The following is a 22,616-nucleotide window of genomic DNA, read 5'->3' on the forward strand; positions in this document are numbered from 1 at the left end:
GGCTGTGAAACCCCGTCATTCATCATTTCACATGATTTCTGCGCACTGATTTGAGGAGAGTGGCGGCACCCAGCCAGTGGCATTTATGCCGGTTTCCTTTCTGTGGAAATATCCAGCGGGTGGAAAGCGGGGGCAGGGCTCCCCCATATGTAAATCTGCATGCTGCCTGTTCCCAGGGCTGCCAGTTTGAGGACCATGTGGGTTGTGATCCTTTTGTTCCTTTGCAAGAAAAAAATGTGCTTGCGGTAAAAATAGTGTTTTAAAGACTTTAAAAAATAATCATGCCGCAGAAAAGCTGATGACACAGGAGGCTGTTTCCCATAGCAGCACCTGGAGAGCTGCAGCCAGACCTGGAAAGGCTGAGATTCCCTGTGTTCCCTCCCCCCAGGAACCCCTCTTGCCCTGGATTCCCCTCAGAGATTGTGTCTGGGGAGGAAGGCCAGGATTCCCACTTCCTTCTCCTGTCTCTTGCTCAGGAAATTTCCCAGCGGCAGGATGCATTGCTTGGACTTACTGCTGCAGGCTCATTTCCCATGCGTCTCTACCTCTTTCTTACAGTGCAGTGGCAAACAGTAACACTGAAACTTCACCTGGGATTTGGAGGCAGATATATTTACGTCAACAAGGAATCAATCCTTATAGAATTGTCAGGCCCCAAAGGCTCTGGGAAGGAGGTTTTTATGGGGTTGCAAAGGGCAAGTACAGAAGCAGAGTACTTGTCTGTCTTTGATTGGTTCTTACAATATGTATCACAGTGACCAGATGGTTCTAAGAAACAGAAATAACAGGAACTGTAACAGGAACTATTACCTTGGGCCAAGGGTACAGCTCAGTGGCACAGCACCTGCCTGGCAAGCGTGAGGTCCTGAGTTTGATTCCTGGTTTTAAAAAAAAAAAAAAAAAAAAAAAAACTCTTACTTGGACAATAACAGAAACTGAAGTATACTAGCTAGGGGGCCATTTTCTGCTGCAAAGATATCCCTCATGGCCTCCTTCTCTTACTCTCTGGAGCCTCAGCTCTCTTGGTTCTCCCCTCTTTGGTTCCATCTATCCTCTTTTTATTTTTACCTAAGGATTCCTGACCTTTGCATTAAACTTCCCTGTTCCTCATTCACAAGGTTTTGTGTATTTTACTTTCAGCAGCACTGTCTTCTTTATCTGAAAATGGCAACCTTCTAAAGAGTTTTAGCTCCATCCAGGAAAGTGGACTATGGAAACTTATTTGGGAAAAAAAATCTCTCCTCCCCATCATGCTGGGAGAGGGTGCCTGGGAATGTCAGGCAGGCTGAACCTCACCCTGCTTTGACTCCACTTTCTTTACTCACTGGGGGCAGGAACTGAGTCTTAGCAAGCTAAAGAAAATGCAAGCAAAAAAATAAAATTAAAGGCCCCGGGTACTTGGTAGAGATCTCCCCTTCCGCCACCACCCTCGGGACCCTAGCTTCTCCCCTCTGGATGCGGCTCCCTCTTCGTACCTCAAGTGCTTGAACAGTACTTGCTCCTTGCTCCTAACCTGGAGGCACAGGGATAGCCAAGAGAAGGGAAGACATTCTGGGAAACCAGTCACGTGGCTTCAGAGGGTGCTTCTTACCAATAAACTCATAGCAACTCACCACAGAGCACTCATCTTCCAATCTTTTTAACCTTAGAGACAAGGAAATCAGATGCAGAGATGGCATGTCACTTGCCCAATAACTCAGAGTTAGTTGGTCTAAGGCACGGTGCTAAAGCCCACATACTTGTATTCTTTGCTTATGGCTCTTTCCGCCAGGCCACCGTACCTCTACCATAGTCTGCTACAGTGGAGCCATTTTGTCACTTTAAAAAAGTGCTACTTCTTGTAAGAGTGGGTTAAAGAGGACTAAGTGGCCTATTTTATAAAGAAAAAGTATGCAGTATTATATGTATATATACACAGTATGCATATACGTACATAAATATGTATACACAAAGACATGTACATATTTTAATGACTTTGAAAGTCAGTGTTGGGTCCTGGCATGGCAGGGCTGGATGTCAGCCTCCAGATCAGGTGCTCCATCTCCTTCAGGTCACCCAGAAAGAGCCCATATGAGGGGTCAAGCCTCCACAATACAGTTTTGATTGCCCTGAAAATAACCCTTGAAATTCAAAATCATTTTCCTTTTTTGTTATATAATTCAGGCATCTTATTTGAGATCATTTTCTTAATTCCCTTTGAAGATAGCTCCACTTTTAACTCATCTGGAGCACTCAATTTCATAGACATTTTCTGTGTGCCCACCATGTGCCAGGCATAGGCTGGATGCTAGCTGATCCTGGCCCATGATGGTGTGTCAGCAGTGCTATCTGCTCACAGCTGGACATAGGGCTCTATTCTCAGCCTAAGAGCAGGTGTGCCCATGCCCCTGCCTCTTGTCCTAATGTCTTAGTCTGTCTTTTTGTTGCTATAACAAGATACCATAGGCTGGGTAATTTTTAAAGACAAGGAAGTCTTATAGTTTTGGAGGCTGGGAAGTATAGTATCAAGGTGGTGTCATCTTGCTACATATTAATCTGGCATTTTCCTATATCTTAACATGGCAGAGGAATCACATGATAAGACAGAACAAACATCCTAGTCCAGGTGTCTCTTGTCTACTTTCAAAGCTACTGGGCCTGGAGATTTAGCTCAGGGGCACAGCACCTGCCTGGCAAGCACAAGGTCATGAGTTTGATTCCTGGTACCAGAAAAAACAAACAAACAAAAAAAAAATCAAAGCTACTGATCCCATTGTGGGAGCCCTCCCTCCCATACCCTTATCCAACTCTACCTCACAAATGCCTCAATTCCTTATCAACAACACAGGAATTTGGGGGTTAAGTTCCAACACATGTACTTTTGGGGGACACATTCAGACCATAGCACCCAGTATTGAAGTCTAAATGGTATTCAGCCATCTAAAGTGCATCAGAGTGCTTCAGTCATTTAGTTTCTGGGTTTAGGTGTCGTGTATGCAGCTTGCCAGAAATTAGTATAAGAAGCAAGTAAAACTATGTATGTAGTAAACTGCATACTACATAGTACATACTACATAGTAAACTATGTATGAAGCAAGTAAAACTATGTTATGTAGCCATCTGCCACATAAGGAGAGAGCTTCAGGAGAAACCAATCTGCCAGCCTCTTGATCTGGGACTTCTAGCCTCCAGAATTGTGAAGGAATAAACATCTGTTTGTTAAACCACAGTTTGTGGTCCTTTGTTATGGCAGCCCTACCAAATTAATACAACCTGTATTAATCAAGGTTCTCCAGAGAAACAGAATCAATAAGGTAGGTGAAGAGTCATCAGAGGATATTTACTGTGGGGGTCAGCTTACATGATTATGGAGGCGAAGAAGTCCTATGATCTGCTGTCTGCAAGCTAAAGATGCAGGAAACCTGGTGGTGTTGCATTAGTCACTTTCCCATCCCTGGAATAAAATACTGACACCTGCAATTTAAAGGAAGAAAGGCTTATTTGGCTTATGGTTTTAGTGGGTTAAGTCCGTGGCTTTTTCTGGCTCCAAGGCAGAAATGGTATGGCAGAATTATGTAGCAGAAGAAAGCTGTTCATTGCCTGATAGCCAGGAAGGAGAGAGGGTGAAAGGTGGAGTCAAGGACAAGAATACACCATTCTTGGTTATGCCCCCAGTGACAAGCCTCTTCCTTCAAGGCCCCACCTCCTAACGACACATTCAGTGTCTTCATGTTCCACCCCACTTTCAATATCCCACCTCTGAACATGACCCTTCTGGGGATATTTTAGATCTAAACCACAAGTGCCATTCAATGTGAATCCGAAGTCCTGTGATCCAGGAAGCTGATGGTGTAACTGTCAATGTGGAGCTGAAGGCCAGAGAACCTGGGCCATGGTACTTACTGTACATCCTAGGGTCCCCAGACCCAAGAACCAGGAGCTCACACATCTGAGGGTAGGAGAGGTTGGACGTGCCAGTCCAAGGAGAGGAGGGAATTTTCTCTTCCTCCATATGTTGTACTATTAGGGTTGATAATAAGTTGGTGTCTCTCCATATCAGTGAGGCTGGATCCTCCTTGCTCTATTCACTTATTCTAATGTTGGTTTCTTCCAGAAACGCCCTCACAGGCACACCAAAAACTAGTTTCACCAGATATCTGGACATCCCTCAGCCTACCCAAACCAACACATAAAATTAGTCATTACACAGCCCTTCCAAACACCCCTGGGAGAGCCCCAGGCTGCTTGGTGGAAGCCAGCACCCTGGGTGTTCCATCCATCCTGTCTCTGAGTCACTTGGGGAGATAAAAGTGAATATTCCTTGCATGTTTGAACTCCTGGCATATAAAAGAAATGCCAAGGGTCTGTAGAATTTCTAAGTCTTGACAGAAAAGGCTAGAATCACTTAGGAAACAAAAGAACACCCTGTCCTGGGCAGGGTGTCCCGGTGACAGGAGGTTTAGGATATGGGGTCCAGAGCCATGGAACAGGAGGACGAGAAGCCTGGGGTGGAGACTGCAGGGTCAAGAGACCATCAAAACACAGAGCTGCAAATCTGTGCAATTTTTGCCTAAGCCCTTTATTATTCTTCAGGAAGTGGCCCCTAGAGAAACAAGAGGTATCTTAGATGCGGTGCTCATGCACACACATCTTTGCGAGAATTACGAGATTCACTTCTCTGTCCCCACAACATCCATTGTCCGCTCTCCTGCTAGGGCTACCATAGAGAGTAGTGTACTTCTCAAGGGCATGTAGTCCACCAGCCTGTCCTCCATCAGAAAAGCTCACTGACAAGATCAGCTCTCCTGCCCAAGGTGAAACTTAACAGCAAGTGGATGTGTTTGCAGGGTGTCCGTGAGGGCGCACATCATTTCAACCCCATGAGTTCACTCCCTCCTCACTGCCCTGGAGGAGCATGCTGGTGTCCCAGAAAGAGCCCAGGGCTCAGGACTAGAACCTGCTGGATTGAAATTCCACCTCTGCCAGTTACACTGTTTCACTTTGAGTAAGCAATTAATGAGTGAAAATTTCCTCTGGAAAATGGAGTTAATAACACATCTTTTTACTAAGATGAAGAAGGCTTTGGGTACATATGAAGTTTTGGGGTAAATTGGAACAAGAAGTCTTCTTCCAGACATTTGATTTCCTTTTGTCAGAAAATGATTGTAAGCAGCATACAGTGCTGGATGACTATGGCCTGACAGCTTTCTCTCAGACATGGCCTTTGTGTCTTTCCAAGGAAGAGTTTGTGAAGTGCTGGTACACGGACTGCTGTCACCAGGTGGAGTCGCCTTTACCCATTTGTCTCTGGGAGCGAACCTGGAGAGTAGGCAGAGCCAGCGCTGAAGGCTGAGTTTGCTGACTTCTCCTCCAGCTTCCCTTCCTTCATGCTTAGATGTGCCTTCAGAAAAGATTTCTTTTAATAAAACACCAACTCTGCATTTTACCAGATACATGAAAGTCTGTACACTGCATCTTTCTGGAGAAATTAGTCAGCTTTCTCTCAGCTGAGATGATGCACTCAGACGGCAAATTTGCCAGTGCGTTCCAAAAGCAGAGTTCTCAGGAAGACGGTGAGCCACCCCAAAAGGGGGAGAGTAGCGTGGTGGTAAGTGCTTGCTTGCCAGGTATGAGCCCCTGGGTTTCATTCTCAAGCCTGAAAAGGAAAAATGAAGGTGTCCCGAACTGCCAAAGTCCATCTATTCTATTTAGAGTAGATGCCAAAGTCCATCTACCCTATTTAGAATTGATAGACTGCCCAGCCTCTGTTGACTCAGCTATCTTATATGTAAATCAGAAGAGGACTCATGTTTCTTGCTGAGATATTATCAGATGGAATTTATGAGCTTTTCAAAGATCATTGTGAGAGAGTCAGGGGTAGACAATTCTGGGAAGCTAAGCAGATCAGCCTTACTGTTGTTATCAGGGTATCCCAACTGTTCGTGTAAAAACACACTGAAGGTCTCTTTCGAAGAATCTAATCTAGTAGGATAATTAAATTTGCCCAACGAAGAAAGACGAAGGACACATCGGGCCCCAGTCATTGGCTGTTCAACAATTTTTCATTGAGGTTCTACTATGTGCCAAGCCTTGGGATCATGACTGTGAACAAGAAACACAGCTTTTTTTCCTAGGAGCCTACAAACTAGTGCACATGTGGCTTGGGCTCAGAAAAAGTAGATAGAAAAACTGCAACATCACTGAAGGTAACAGAAAAGCATGAATCACTTACCAGAGCATCGCTTTTCACTCGTGACCTGGCCTTCTTGCTGTGTGGAGGGAGTTGTAGTCAGTTTTTGCTGTTTTGCCTGCACGCTGTCCCCTCACTCTCTAGCCCATGCATGCACTGTGTGATGAGATTTTCTGTCTACAACTGACTGTATGTATGATGGTGGTCCTGTAAGATTTTAATGAAACTAAAATTTCCTGTTCTGTCATGATGTAACAGCCACTACGAAGTCATAGGGCGGTGCATTACTCACGTGTTTGTGGTGGTGCTGGTGTAAGGATATCTGTGCCACCAGTGATGTGCATGGGTAGCATATACAATTGTACACAGTGCATGATACTTCACAATGATGATAAACTACCGTGAGTGGCTTATGTATTTACCGTACTATAATTTTTATCATTATCTTAGCATGTAGTCTTTCTACTTATTAAAAAAAGTTCTATTTGGCACAGTGATCCACAACTGTACTTACTTAAGAGACTGATTCAGATGGATCACAAGTTTGAAGCCAGTCCAAGCAACTTAGTGAAACTCTAAGTTTCACTAAGAAAATGTTTAAAAAGGGCTGGGGATGTAGCTCTGTGGTAAAGTGCTGGCCTAGCGAGTATGAGGATCTGGTTTCAATGTCCTATACTACAAAAAAAACCAGGAAAGTTAACTGTAAAGTGTAAAATTATCACTGGCTACTATGGGTTCTTAGCCACATATAGGGCAGAAATTGTATGTGGGCTAAGTTCAAGGCTAACATATAATATAACTTTGTTATAGGAAAGAAATATAGATAACAGAGATAGCTGCTGTAACAAACAAAGCACCCTCCCACAGGGAAGCATTTTTACTGGAGTCTCAAGGAATGTTATCAAGTATTCATGTTTTTTAGAGGTGCAGAGGTTTTGGGACAGGAGAGAGTTAGGGTAACTTGCATAGATCTTATCTAGTTTGCCCACGTCTTGCTTCCTTACCACAGGGAGTACATTCACTTGATCCCCTAATAAGCCATTTACTTTCTTTGTTTTATTTTATGAAAAGAAGGTAAAACAAAATTTCATAACAACACAATAGGAGAAGAATAATGATAGTTAATACATTACATGTTGCTATCTTTAAAGTAGATGCTCAGGGTACAAAATGTGGGCATGCAAATTTCTCCAATTGATATTAAAATAAACCTTCCTTTTTAATGGACTAAGAGACAGTAATAGTATAACTGACTTGCTTTTTTTCCCCTTTTGTCTGATGTTCTTTCTCCTTTCACCCATCCTGGTTCCTTTTTCCTTTTCAGTAATTTCTTTCCATCTCACAATATCTATTATAAATTTTAAACTTACTCTTTCAGTTTCTCACACAAGAGAGACAATATGATGTTTACACGTGAGTCTGATTTATTTCACTTATGAGTGTGAGCTCAAGTTGCATATATTTACCTATAAAAGTCTCAAGTTTATCCTTCTTTATGGCTGAGCAGTACTCCATTATATAAAAATACAACATCTTTTTTATCCATTCCCTAGTTGATGGGTGTTTGGGTTGTCTCCAAGATTTGGCTATTACAAATTTTGCTCCTGTAAACGTGGGTGCACATATATTGCTGTGGTATGATGTTTTTCATTCTTCTAGGAAGATACCCAGATGGGGAATAGTCAGTTTGAGTGGGACCTGTAATCTTAGTTTTTTGAGGAATTTCCACACTGATTTCCACAGTGGTTTTACCAGTCCACACTCCCACTAACCATGGTGAACTGTTCATTTTTCCCCACAGCCCCTCCAGCATTTGTTATTGGTTTATTTCTTGATGATAGCCATTCTTTCTGGAGTGAGATGATATCTCAGTGTTGTTTTAATTTGCACCTCTTGAATGATCAGTGATGTTGAACATTTTTCATATGTTTATTTGCCATTTGTATTTCTTCATCTGAGAGGTGTGTATTCATCTCAGATGCCCATTTTTGGACTGGGACTTTCAATTTTGGGTGTCTGATTTTTTTTCCAATTTTTTCTATGTTCTACATAGAAATCCTTTGTCTGAGGAACAGTTTGCTAGGATTTTTCCCACCCTGTGTGTTGTCTTTCCACTCTGTTGGTGATTTCCTTTGCTGTGCAAAAGGTTTTCAATAAGAGAACCCAGTTGTTGATTCTTTGAAGTATTTCCCTTGTGATCTGTGTTTTGTTCATGAATTCTCTGCTGACACCCAGATCTTCCAGATTTCTACATACTGTCTTCCAATAAATTGAATATTTTTGTTTTAATATATAGAACTTTGATTCATTTTGACTTTAGTTTAGTACATGGTGATAGACATGGGTCTAGTTTTAGTCTACAGCACGTAGAGAGCCAGTTTTTCCAGTACCATTTATTAAAGAGGCTTTCGAAAAATAAAAAGAGGCTTTCTTCCAGTGAACATGTTTTATGACTTTGTCAAAGATAAGGCCACTGAATGCGTTTGAGGTTGTGTCTGCATCTTCTAATCTGTTCCACTGGTCCTCAGGTCTGGTTTTTTGCCAGTAGCACGCTGATTTTATCACTGTAGCTTTGCAGTATAATTTCATGTCAGGGATTGTAGTGCCTCCTGCCTTGCCTTTGTTGCCCAGAATTGCTTTTGCTATTCTAGGTCTCTTCTGGTTTCAGGTGAATTTTAGGAATGTTTTCTCTAGGTCTGCAAGGTATGCTAATGGTATTTTGATCATGATTGCATTAAATCTGTACAACAATTTTGGGAGGATGGCTGTTTTCACTATGTTGGTTCTTCCTATCCAAGAGCAAGTGATATCATTCCATTTTCAGATATCCAATTCCGTCTCCTTTTTCAGAGTACTGTAATTTTCAACATATAGATCTTTTACTTTCTTTGTTAGATTGATTCCTAAGTACACCATTTTTATGGATGCTATCATGAAGGGTGTGGTTTCCCTAATTTCTCTCTCAGTGAGTTGTTTGTGCACAGAAATGATAATGATTTTGGAGTGTTGACTTTTTATCCAGCTATGCTACTGAATTTTGTTATTAAATCTAGAAGTCTTTTGGTGGAGTTGTTTGGGTCTTCTATGTAGAGTATCATGTCATCTGCAAATAAGGATAATTTAACTTCTTCCTTTCCTGTCCTTATTCTTTTTACTTCTATCTCCTGTCTAATTGCTCTGGCTAGTGTTTACAGAAGAACTATTTTGAATAGAAGTAATGATAGTGGACATCCTCGTCTTATTCCTGATTTTAGAAAGAAAGCTTTTAGTTTTTGTTGATTTAATACAATGCTGACTGTTGGTTTGTTCAAGATGTTTTATTTCAGATTGAGATGAAGATCATCTATTCCGATTTTTTGTAGGTTTTTTAAATCATGAATGAGTGTTAGACTTTGTCAAAAGCTTTTTCTGCATCTATTGGATGATCATGTGATTTTTGTCTTTGATTCTATTGATATGGTGTATTACATTTACTGATTTGCATATGTTGAACCATCCTTGCATTCCTGGGATGAATCCCACTCAGTCATGGTATATAATCTTCCTCAAGATTTTCAGCATTCTTTTTTCTAGCATCTTATTGAGGATTTTTGTACATATGTTCATTAGGGAGATTGGCCTGTAGTTCTCTTTTTTAGTTGGGTCTTTTCTGGTTTTGGTATCAGAGTAATATTTGCCTCCAGGAATGAGTTAGGGAGTATTGTTTCCCTTTCAATTTCATTAAAGTGTTTGAGGAGTACTTACATTAAATATTCTCTAAATTTCTTGTAGAATTCAGTAGTCAATTTATCAGGACCTGGGCTTTTTTTTTGTTGGCAAGTTTTAAATTACATTTTCAATTTCATTGACTGATATTGGGTTATCAGGATATTTATATATTCTTGGTTCAGCTTTGGGAATTCATACATATCTGGGAATCTGACCATTTCTTCTGTGTTTTCCATTCTACAAAAGTAAAGATTTTTGAGGTAGGTATTGATGAACTTTTTAATTTCCGCAGGATCTGTAGTGATTTCGCACTTTTCATTCCTCACTGCATGAATTTGATTCTTTTCTTTCCTTCTTTTGGATAAGATTAGCTAAGGGTTTATCAATTTTATTTATTCTTTTAAAGGATCAACTCTTCATTAATTTTTTGTATTGTTTTTTAGTCTCAGCTGTGTTAATTTATACTTTGATCTTTATAATTTTCTCCCTTCAATAGCCTTTGGTTGTTGACTTTCTCTTTTTTTTCTAGGAGCTTGAGGTGTAACATTAGCTTGTTTATTTGTGCTCATTATGTTTTCCTGATATGAGAATTCATTGCTATAAATTTCTCTCTTAGGACTACTTTTATTTTGTCCCACAGGTTCTGGAATATTGTATCTGCATTTTTCTTTAATTATAGATATTGTTTAATTTCTTCTTTAATTTCATCTCTAACCCATTGGTTGTTCAGGGTGGTGTTATTTAATTTCCATGTGTTTGTGGAAGTTTTTCAGTTTGTTTTGCCATTTCCAATTTTATTGCACTATGGTCAGATAATATATGGGAAAATTTCAACTCTTTTGCATTTACTTAAGCATGTTCTAAGGGCTAGTATATGGTCTGTTATAGAGAATGTTCCATGTGCAGCTGAGAAGAATGTATATTCTGATGTTGGGTGGAACACTCTGTAAACATCTACTGAGTCCATTTGTTCACAGATTTGGTTCAGTTTGGACATTTCTTTGCTGATTTTTTGTTTGGTTGATCTATCCATTTGTGACAGTAGGATATTAAGGTCCCTCATTACAATTGTGTTATTGCTTATTTGATTTTTTTATGTCTATTATTATTTACCTTATATAGTTGGGTGCTCCCATATTTGATACATATATATTTATGATTGTTATCTCTTCCTCTCAAACTTTTCCTCTAAGAAGTATATAGTGACCTTGTTTATCTCTTTTGATCATTCTTGGTTTGAAGTTCACATTATCTGGAACCAGAACAGCTATGCCTGCTTTTTTCTGGGTTTTTGCCACTTGGAGTATTGTTAGCTACTCTTTGACTTTTAATCTATGAATTTCTTTTTGAGTTAAATGTGTTTCTTGCATACAACATACTGTTGGACCTTGTTTCTTGATCCATTCTGCCAGTCTGTTTCTTTTGATTGGTGAATTGCGGCCATTTATGTTGATGGTTATAACTGCTATGTATTAGCTTATCTTTATTGTATTATTTTCCTGCTGTTGATTCCCTACTTTCCCCCTCTGCTTAGTTGCTTATGCTGCTTGGTTGTCTCTTTCTGTTGTTCTTGGAATTTTGGCCATTTTTATCTCTGGCTAGAATATCTTTTAGTACCCTTTGCAGTGTTGATTTGGTGGTCATGAATTTCTTCAGTTGTTCTTTGTCATGGAAGTATCTTATTTCTCCACTAATTTTGAAAGATAGTTTTGCAAGGTACATCAATCTGGGTTGGAAGTTATTTTCTTTCATGACTTCAAATACTTCATTCCAAGCTCTTCTTGATTTAAAGGTTTGTGTTGAGAAGTCTACCATGATTCTGATGGGCTTTCCCTTATAGGTGATCTGTTTTCTTTTCTCTCATGGCTTACAATATTCTGTTCTTTTGCTGAATTTCTGGGATCTTGATAATTATATGTCTGGGTGTAGATTTATCTTGGTTATGGCTAACTGGAATTCTGTATGCTTCCCTTAACTGTATGTCAGTTTCCATGCTTGGGAAATTTTCTGCTATTACTTTCTCAAGTAGTTTTTATGCCATTTGTGTTGACACCTACATTTTCATTGACACCAATTATTCTTATATTGTTTTTCTTTGTGTCATTTTGTAGCTGTTGAATTGTTATTTCCGATTCTTTTGCTAATTTCATGAGATCTTTCCTTTCATGATCACTAGCTGAGATCCTGTCTTCAAGGTATGAAAGTCTGTCTTCAGTTTTGTTCAAGCAGTTTTGCCAGTTTTCAAGGGAATTTTTCATTTCCTGGATATTTGTTTGAATCTGTTCTATCCATTCTATTTCTTTGTTATGTTGATCATTCATGGCTTCCATCCTCTTCCTATCATCATCTGTTTTTTTAAATAGATCCTCTTCCTATCACCATCTATGTTTTTAATCTGTCTCTAGTCTAGGTTTGCTGAGCAATTCCTTTAGGAATATTGACTCTCTCAAGGAGAAACACTTTGTATACAATTGCAACCAATTTGTGATTGGTTTTGTTATATAACTATAGATTTTGTTTCTATCATTGAAGGTACAAAATTAATAGTCACCATAGTTTGTCAGTTTCTGTGCTTGATGCTATGGTTAGTGCTAATTATACTACTTTAGCTAGGCTGTCATATCTGTTTTAATCAGTTGTTCTCACTTCTGTAACAATACTGGGAACTTCTGAGGTAATAACCTCACCACTCCCCAGCACCAAAGGACAAGGTACTGAGCCAAACAGATACCAAAATCTCACTTTTAATTAATTGGAAAGGTAGGATCATGGGACAGATGCAAATCCCTTGATAGAGTAGTTTTATCCTGTGGTGGTGAAATTTAAGAAGGATAGTGTATAGAACAGAGATAACTGAAAAGAAATAAAGTAGAAGCCAGGCTGGAGGACAAAGGATGATCATGCAATCTTTGGGAAGAAAAGGGCAGAAGAGAAAGAATAAAGGAGTAAGCAAGAGATTATTGAAGTTGACCAGAAAGATTACAAAGACTATTCACTCATATGAAAATATGATAAAGTCTAGAGAGGTAAATTGAAGAAAAGGGGAAAGAAGATGAATAGATTAGAATTAAAATATAGGTAAAAGACCACAAAAAAAGGAAAAGGAAAAGGAAAAGGAAAAAGAATGAGAAACAAACCAGCAAAAAAAGAAGAAAAATAAAATAAAATAAAATAAAATAAAATAAAATAATAAAAGCAGAATTCCTCTGGTGTCCACTAAGAGTCCAAAACTACTGGATAGCACTGCCAAGCCTGCAGTAGGCTTAGTGTGGATTTGAGGCTGGTCTTGGTCTCCAGCTATAGGGGTCTGGGGCCAGAGTCTTCAGCCAGTACTCTCTGTATGTCCCTTAGCAGCCTCCAGCTCCTTACACTGTTTCTCTTGGCAGCATCTCTCTCTCTCTGTCAGTTGCAGTGCTGTTTTCAGACAAAGATGGGGCTATTCCAAGTCCTGTGCACCTTCAGCTCCTCCTGGTCCTTGCTCAGCCTTCTGTGTTCCTTTTCCACTAGCAAGTCCCCATCCTCTCCATCATTTTTTGCAGGGTGGGGTGGGATGCTATGATATGGTCTGTTCCTCTGCTCCTGCTATTGCAGTCCAAGGCTGTTCAGTCCCAATTCTTACTTTTCTCCTGAGGTGGGGTGCTAACTTTCCATTCACTGCTTTACAAGTTCTGCTGCCACCCACCTCTGCTGTAGTCTGTAACTTCCTCAGGTGAGATAGGGGGGTTGTTGTCAGGTGCCTTTCTGCTCCTACCCCTGGGGACAGCCCAGGGCTGCACAGTCTCGAGGTGCAAGGCTATTTAATTTCTCACTCCTCTCTAACCACAGGTCATAGGGGATGGCTTAGCTGTTTCATTTACTATGCATCTTGTGGTCTTTAATCTTATTCCTGGCAGTTACATTTAGTGCTCTGGTGCACAAAAGGAATGGGAAGAAAACAATAAAGAAAAGAAAAAGAAAGGAAAGGAAAGAAAAAAATGAGGAAAAACTTGCCATTCATCAGGGAGGGAGCAGTTTGTGTTGGCAGAATTTACTGTTTGACTCTAGCATCTTCTGTTTGGAGGAAGGCAGAAGAGGCAGGGGACTTTATATTCCAAGTCTGTCCTGTATGGCTTGATTTTAACCACACTATTTTAGTATATCCTTTTTTTCTTCTCTTCTTTTAAGATTCCAAGTATGGCGGGCAGTTGTCCCTATCTGGCAACCCACTGGCTGCTGGGTGGGCTGGCTGGTCATTTTATTAAGTTCCTTATTGATGTTTTGCTTGATCTATTTGTCTCTTATGTCAGACTGATTTTAGCTTCAGGATGTATGTCCCTCATCTTTCTTCCAATTACCTGTGTTTCAGTTGAATTTCTCTGAGTACCTCTGAATGAGCCTCCTCCTCTATTCAGCCACGTTTTCTCCTCCTGCCAAACCATTTACTTGCTCTCCCACTTTCTCACCCAAAGTGCCCACTTGTTTCTATCAGGTGTTTACTTCAACACCCTGTTAGCTCCCTGCCTCAGTTGTACATCTCTGTCTGTTTCTGTAGCTTGTTCGCTATTTGATCTTGAGCAAGTGACAACCCACTTCAAAATTTTGTTAGCTTTCTGCCTCAACAGTATGCTGTGTTCCACAGGCAGCAGCATTACACATCTTATGTTTACTGTGTCTCTTGATTGTGTCAAGAAGCCATGACAAATGAATTTTTTAGGTTTGTGTAAGTGCACTCTGTCTTGAATGCACAACAATGAAATTGCCTACCAATGCATTTTCCTCACCCATAAGCATGGCTGAATCTGAGTGCTCCTTGCTCCCAGCTCCTGGTGGTGGAGGTGGTGGGGCTAACCCTACACCTAGGATCCAGGGTATGATCACTCAACTCAGGCTGAATCAGTTAAACTCCTGTGTACTTAACTACAAGGATTGGTGTGAGGATAGGGTTGCCAGAAAAGATATATCATGCTGATTAATCCAAATTTAAATTTAGAATGCAGGTAGACAATATCTTATAGCAGTACATTCCAAATATTGCATGAAACACACTGAGAAATTATTTGTTCTTTATGTGAAATTTAAATCTAACAGAGCATTCTATATTTTGATTTGCTAAATCTGTCAAATGTATTCAAGGGGGTCCAGTGAGGCCTCTCTGGGACATTTCTGGAATGATTGGCAGAGAAGACCTCTTTCCCCATTAAGACTGCAAGAGCTGCTGTTACCTATCTCTGAGAATATTTCTTGAGAAGGGAATTGGCCATGAGGCTGAGCTGAGAGGTGTCCCTGTAGCATTTTCCAAGTCCCAAGACCCTGTTTGTCTAGTTATATGAGCCAGAGTGAGCACTTTGACACTGGAAGGAACATTTATCCAGATCATCCCATACACATTCCCAACTCTGTATTGTGGCTCCAATTTCTCCATTGTAAGAGACCTCAAAGAACTCCACTATTCTGTGGAGAGCCTTCATAGACTGCTCCAAAAATGCCTGCCTATTGTGTTTCCAAGACAATATACATAGGTTATTTCTGTGTTCTGGAACACAGTACATCTGCTCTAGAGACTTGACTTATTTAAAATCCCTGAATGCTCTCTGGGCTTCAATTTTCTCCAAATTATATGAAGCCCCAATAACATTCTAGTGCAGATTCATTTAACAAGCAGGGCATGGTCCCTAGGAACTAGCATGTTCTCTCTTAAACTATCGAAGTACTTTTTAAGCCCTTTGTATGAAGGGCCAGGAGCCCTGGATTTGAGTCAAGGCACAGTCACTGAGCATCCACTGGTCTGGAATGTGACTACACTTGGAGCCATCAGTTCTCCCTAGCTGCAAGTTCTGCATCTGTAGATTCAGCCAAGCACCCATAAAAATACTTTTTAAAAATTGTATCTGTTCTAAACATGTGCAGGTTTTGCCTTGTCATTGTTCCCTAAACAATATGGTATAATAACTATTTCCATGGCAACAATATTGTACTAAATATTATAAGTAATCCAGAGATAATTTGAAGTACTGGATATGGGAGGATGAAGGTAGGGTCAATGTAAATACTATATGATTTTATACAAGGGCCTCGACTATCCTTGAATCTGGATCTCCATGAGGATCTCAGAGCCAGTCTCCCATGAATAACACGGAATAACTGCATTCATGTGAGCACTCCCATCCCTTTCCTCCTGTGATGTACCAAGATGTATAAAAGCACCCAACATACACTTCCATCTCTATGGCTCAGTGATACAAAACTACACTGAGATTCAGGTGGATGATATGCATTTGGATTTCAGGGGACATTTTACAAAGTTCTCATGGCATCCTTTAGGAGAAGAGTGAAAAACAGAGAAGCAAAGAGAAATTCAGTTTCAGTGACAGGAGATTGGCGCAACTTGTCTGCAAGAATTCACAGAAGTGTGTGTAGAGGTGAGCACTGGCTGTCACAGAGCTTATTCTGACGTTCTGGTCTTTGTCAACAACTGAAGGTAATTGAAAGCATTTTTACCAGCTTCCAGGTGACACAGAACTGGCAGAAATGAGTGATACACTGGAAGATGGAAATGAGATGCTAACCAATTAAATACACTATGAATCAATGGTTTAGGGCTGGGGATATGGATCAACAACCAGTGCAAGATCCTGAAGTCAATTCCCAGTACCAAAAAGGAAAGAAATAGTGGGAGAATCAATGGTTTAAAGTGCACGTGCTCACACATACACACACACACACACACACACACACACACACACGCAAAAGAGAGATGTGATTCATGTGCAAAATACATAGACAGTTTCTTTTAGGACAAGTTCAATGTGAATCCACACTAGCTGTCCAAAGAGCAAATGCAATGCCAGCTCGTATTATCAGTTGTGCAGATAATAGTTGAAGGTACAGAAAAATTCCTTTGCTCTGTATAGGGCACACCCTTCTATGACTAATACAATTATTAGAGTTCATCTTGAGGAGATCAAAATGTGATGGAAAAGTGTGGAAATTTCCCATTTGGTTATGCATGCCTTTATTCTTTCAGCAAGTAGGTACAGGAAGGTAGGGTATAAATAAATATATGCTAGGAAATAATTACAATATACCAGAAACTGTGATCCAATCATCACTTTCAGAGAGTGTGTTAGTCAACTTTGAGCTACTGTAACAGAACACCTGAGATGATACACTTGAAAAAGGGAAAGGTTTATTTTGGCTCACAGTTTTAGAGCTATCAACCCATAGTTGGTTTGTCCTTTGTTTTTGGCCCTGTGAGGAAGGAAGCATTACATTATGATTGGAGTGTGTGATGGAGGAAGAGAGACAGAGAGAGACAGAGAGATGACTGCGGTAGACCTAAGCCATAATAGGCAGGAAAGACAAAGTTCCTCCCCTCAAGAATCTCAACCTGAAGTGAAGAGAGCTCAGTAGAAATTTCAGGCCTTCCAGGAAGAGGTGGGAGAAAGGAGGCGTCTGGGAACAAGGGAGAAAAGAGAGAGAGAGACTCAGAGAGCTGGGGAGAGAGTGGGAGGCTCATTCCAGTTCAGACCTTGCTTGTGGGGAGGCCCAAGATCATCGTGTCTTCCATTTAGGACACACTAGTGTGTCTCATCTTATTTGTATTCATTTATTCCTTTGTGTCTCTGCTCCCCACCCAGGAGACAGCATCTTAATGGATGAGTGTCCTTCGATTTGCACGAGTTCTGGAAAACTATGTGTGGTTTTTTTGTGTATATTCTGACATGAATGGTACTGTGCTATGTACCTGATCCACTCTTGCTCTTTCATTCAATTCTGTTTTAAGAATCAAGAGAGTGAGTGAGCATTCAGTCCATCCTCATGATTCATGGATTCTGCATTTGTGAATTTTTCTACTTGATAAAATTTATTAGAACCTCACAATCGATAGCTGTAGCCCTTTCATGGTCACTTCTTCACAAGCACAGACCATGGGAAATTGAGTGGCCTAAAAGGCAAGGTTCCAGCTGAGGGGCAGCAAGGTGCTGTCATGCCTTCTTGTTTCTGCTCTCATACTGTACACCATGTCCTTTCCACAGGCCAGTTAGTGCCACATTTTCCCATTTTGCATTCTTGCATAATTTCACTATGTATTAGGACCCCTAAGCACAGTGTTGAAGTGCTGTCTGGATTTCCTCAGCATAAGAAGGCTGGGAAACGCCCTAGAGGGAGTACACGCACTTGATAATCTTTGCTTGGGCCTGCATTCCAGTGGTGTTGCCATGAGTTCAACACCAATGAATCAGCAATGTGTATTAAATAAGGATTTTTAAAAACATATACAAACGAAATAAGTTTATTAACACTGTGACCAGAGGCTCATAGAACCTAATGCTGTATTTCTTCCCAGAACAATGATTTAGTCCTTGCTAATTTGTTTTTCGCAGAGACTTTACAGAACAGATTTACTACAAATAACAAAAACTGTACCTCTCTTTCATGACTTCTTGGTGCTGTACAGAGATCCAAACTACTCTTTATTTTATTGAATCATTCCTCCAGTATTGGACACTTAGGTTGCCTCCATCTCTCAGTTCCCATAAGCCAAGCTATGCCAAGCATTCTCACACATTTTCCCTCAGAAACTAGCAGGAAAACTTCTTTGGAGGCAATTCCAAGGTTGGGATTTCATGGTCCTAGGGTAAGTGCATTTGACCCAGTGCCACCATCTTGCTCCAAAGAAAGGGTGGTCATCTATGACTCATAAGAACCTGTATTCCCTATGACTTTGCTGTCATAGTCACTTTTCCTGACACCCAAGACTTAGAGGGAGAGAGGTACATTTTGGTTCATGTTTACAGTCCGTGGGTGGCTGGCTTTAAAGTAGAAAGGGCACAGTGGAAGGGCTTCAGCAGAAGATAGCTGCTCATCTCATGGCATCCAGGAAGTCGAGTAGGGTAAGAAGAGAGAAGAGAGAAACCAGGGACAGAACACACCCTTCCAGGTCATGCTCCCAGTGACTCACCTCCAACCAGGCCCCACCACCCAAAAGCACACTTGGCTACCGAACTTAGTGGTGGATGAACCCACTGGTGAATATTGCATCCCCGTGAGCTAATCACCTTCCACACACATGAGAATTTGGGATAACTCTTTAGATCTAAACCACAGTACCTGCCTGAACTTGCAGTCTCCCAGCTTTCTTATTTTTGCCAGTGTGGTAAGTAGAAAGTAGCTGTTTGCTATAGTTGTTAACTTATCTCTCTTAAATAGTATGTATATTTCTTCATTTGCATATTATTTTGGATTCCTGTTTTGTGAACTGCCTGTTTCTAATTTTTGCCCATTTGTCTATTAGGGTCCCTGCTTTTTAAAAATTGATTTGTAAAAATTCTTTGTATGTTTTAGACATTTGAACTATGTCAGCTTTTGACACTTAAAATGTATTCTCCCAAATTTTTATTTCTCCTTTAATTGTGTACATGATTTCTGCATTAAACAGAAATCCTTAATTTTGATATAATCAAGGAATGTAACTTGGTGTTTTGTTTTGTTTGTTTGTTTTTCCAGTACCGGGAATAGAACTCATGACCTTGTGCTTGCCAGGCAGGCGCTGTGCCACTGAACTAAATCCCCAGCCCCCTTGTTTTGTTTTTTGAGACAGGGTTCAGGTTGGCCTTGAACTTGCAGAGATCCTCTTGCCTCAACCTCCCAAGTGCTAGGATTATAGGCATGCACCAACACACCACAGGTAAGTTTGAATTTGAGTCAGAAAGGATGGATGATTTGTAGCAGAAGAAGAAGGAGTGGAAATTTAGGAGTCATCTTCCATGTGAGGAGCCATATCACTGCAGAAAAGCTTAAGGCAACTGATATTTTTGAGAGCAAAAGATAAAATATAAATAGCAAAAAAATCCTTCTCTTACCTGAAGGGCTTTTTGTTGGTCAGTTCTTTTTCACTGTGACCAAATATCTGAGAAAAGCAATTTAAAGGAGGAAAGGTGTATTCTGGCTCAAGGTTTAGAGGTTTCTGTGCATGGTCAGGTGGTTCCAATGCTGGCGGCTTGAGGTGAGGCAGAACATCATGGCAGCAGCATGTGGTGGACCACAGCGGTTCATCTCTTGGCCTGGGAAGAAGAGAACAAGGGAAACAGCTAGACAGGAAGGGGCCAGGGACCGGACATAGCCATGAAGCTCGTACCCTGATGAGCCCCATGATGTACAGCCTTCAGCTAAGCCCCACCTCCCATTTCCAACACCTCTCAATAATGCTATCAAATTAGACTCTCATGATGAAGTCAGAGTCCTCGTGATCCACTTGCTTGTCCACAGCCCATCAGCAACCAATCCTTTACCACAATGTGCCTTTTCGTGGGACACTGCAGGTAACAACCCCAGCAGGGTTTTTGTATCAAGGAGGGCTTAAACGTAGCTTATCCCCAAGGAGCAAGGTCTGCTTGCAGTGGCGGGACCCTGTTCTTCCAGGCAGCCACACACACACACTGAAGGAGCATGAGGATGGTTCTGTGGAATCACAGCCTTCATGAGCCCTGAAGTTTCTGTCAGTTCTGGGAGTTTTAGTCTGAATAAGATGAAATGAACAGGGAAAGAATTCACACAGAGTTGTTCTCTCCCTCAGTCACACAATTCATCATTCCTGCATAATATTTTCCTGGCTGCTCTGCCCTCCCCAGATCAGTCAACAAAGTAGGAACATTGTCTTGCTGTACCCTGCCTCACATCTCATTTATTCAGGCACAGCCATTAACCTCATGATCCGAGCATTAGGAAAGCCTTTTCTTTGGTTCTTTTGTTTGTTTTCAACTCACCATTTAATTTAGATGTCTGAGTGGCTCTCCTACTTTTAGGTTTTGAGCCCAGAGAGAGGTGAAGGAAAAGGTGAAGGCAAGGAGTTGCACAGACCCCAGTAGCATTATAAGATAGGCAGGAAGAAGATTTTATGTCATTCATTCATTCATTCACTCATTCATTCACAGTGCACAATGGTGAGTGCCTCCTCTATTCAAAATAACCAGTGTCCTGTCCTCATGAAGCTTACAGCCTAGAGAGGCAAACAGCCGTGTACCACCAAATCTAAAAACACATTCACACTTCCACTCGTCCTATCTTTGCATCCTTTAAATCTAGTGGAACAAATAAAGGAAGTACAAATTGGAATTAAATACAAATACCATTTCACCTGTCATATTGGCAAGCATCCAGAGCCTGACAGTGCATTTTACGGGTTCAGATGAGGAACAAACGCTGTTCTAATGCACTGCTGGGGTAAATGCAGACAAGTGCAGCTCCTACAGCGGGGAGTTTGGCAACATCAAGTCAAATTGGCTTAGCAATCCCACTGCTAAGGAAATACCCCTATGACAGGCTGGTGAAAATACAGTAGAATATACATACAGGCTATTTGTTACTCTATACTTTGTAATAGCAAAAGACTAGAAAAATAATCGAAAATGTCCATCATTAAGAGACTGGTTGCAGAAACCACAGATTAGTTAAGTTCCACAGTGGAGAGCCATGCATTATAAAAAGGAATCCCCTCATCCAGATTCAGAGAGGTTTCTAGGACATATTAATTGGAAAAAACAAAGTAGAGAATAGCGTGCATAGCATCCTACCTTATATCTTCCAACAGGGTAGAGTAGTATATAAGCCTATTATTTTAAAGTCTTAATGGAGGAACATACAAAAACTAATAAAAATGGTTATATATGTAGGGGAAAGAGAACAAGGTGACAGGAAAGAAAATATAAGCTGGATTACATAAACAAACCTTATTTTACTGATTTCACTTTGGAGACAGCTAAATATTTCATGAAATAAAATACATTTAAAATAGAACTAAGCTGGGCATGGTGGTACATGCCAGTAGGACAGATATTTTGGAGAGTGAAGCAGGAAGATTATAAGCTCCAGGTCAGCCTGGGGAACTTAGTGAGACCCTGTCTCCAAAAAAATATTTTCTTTTAAAAGGGAGATGTAGTCAGTGGTAGAGCACTTACCTAACGTGCACAGGGCCTGCGTTCAATCCCTAGTACTGGAAAGAAAACCTGTGCTTCCCCAAATAGTAAAAATAAAGTAAACCCACTAGGCCGAGATGTATATAAATTTAGTGGATTAACCATGCAAAGAGAAATTATTTCAAATGATTTTGAAACATAATACACTGTACACCTTTAGTGGGGTATACATCCCAAGTACTGTAAGTCTCAAAGGGCCTTTAAAATAGTTTGCAAAAATATTGTTAGTAATAGTTGTTAGTAGAAATAATTTTGTTAATGATGTTATCACCAACAATATTACTGTTGTTAGTTATAATTGGTGTTCTTATTTTGGAGATACACATATATAAATACATTATGTGTGTATTATATATAATGCATGTGAAATACCTAACTATTCTGTGTTTAACTATAATACATTTATAATACAGACACAGTAAGTCAAGCCAAATAACTTATCCTAATAAAGTTAATGACTGAAAACAAGAATTTTCAGCTTAAAAAAAAAGCATGTACTATAAACAATGAGAGTTTTTTCTTAATTTTTTTCCAGCCTTATCCCCTGGAAAGGTCTAGAAACAGAAATCACCTTAGCAGCCACAACTTTCCTTAGCACCCAGATTCTGGTCTCAAAAGATCACTTGCCACTGAAGTGAGCCAGAGGTCTCTCAGAATTAGCAATTTCCATGTCTGGGGCCAGATGAACCAGATACAGTTTTACTGTGCCACGACGAAAGAAAGTCAGGTAACTGCAGGGAGCAGACTCAGGAAGTCTGGAAAAGACCACCTCTGGCCAAAGAAAA

General features: G+C 40.5%; 1 long non-coding RNA gene across 2 annotated transcripts; it reads right to left on the reverse strand.

The window, feature by feature from the left end:
* Positions 1–1,491: 1,491 nt before the first annotated feature.
* On the reverse strand, positions 1,492–21,096 carry LOC102024149. Of its 2 annotated transcripts, XR_001234583.1 has the most exons (4): positions 20,994–21,096; positions 19,720–20,375; positions 3,341–3,453; positions 1,492–1,644 (listed from the first exon to the last, which is right to left on the reverse strand). It is a non-coding gene; the product is annotated as an uncharacterized LOC102024149 (long non-coding RNA). The 2 variants fall into 2 exon arrangements; XR_261480.1 differs by lacking the exons at positions 1,492–1,644; positions 3,341–3,453 and adding an exon at positions 4,916–5,635.
* Positions 21,097–22,616: the final 1,520 nt, after the last annotated feature.

Source organism: Chinchilla lanigera, unplaced genomic scaffold (genome assembly GCF_000276665.1).
Source record: "Chinchilla lanigera isolate Chin_1 unplaced genomic scaffold, ChiLan1.0 scaffold00030, whole genome shotgun sequence".
Lineage (NCBI taxonomy): Eukaryota > Metazoa > Chordata > Mammalia > Rodentia > Chinchillidae > Chinchilla > Chinchilla lanigera.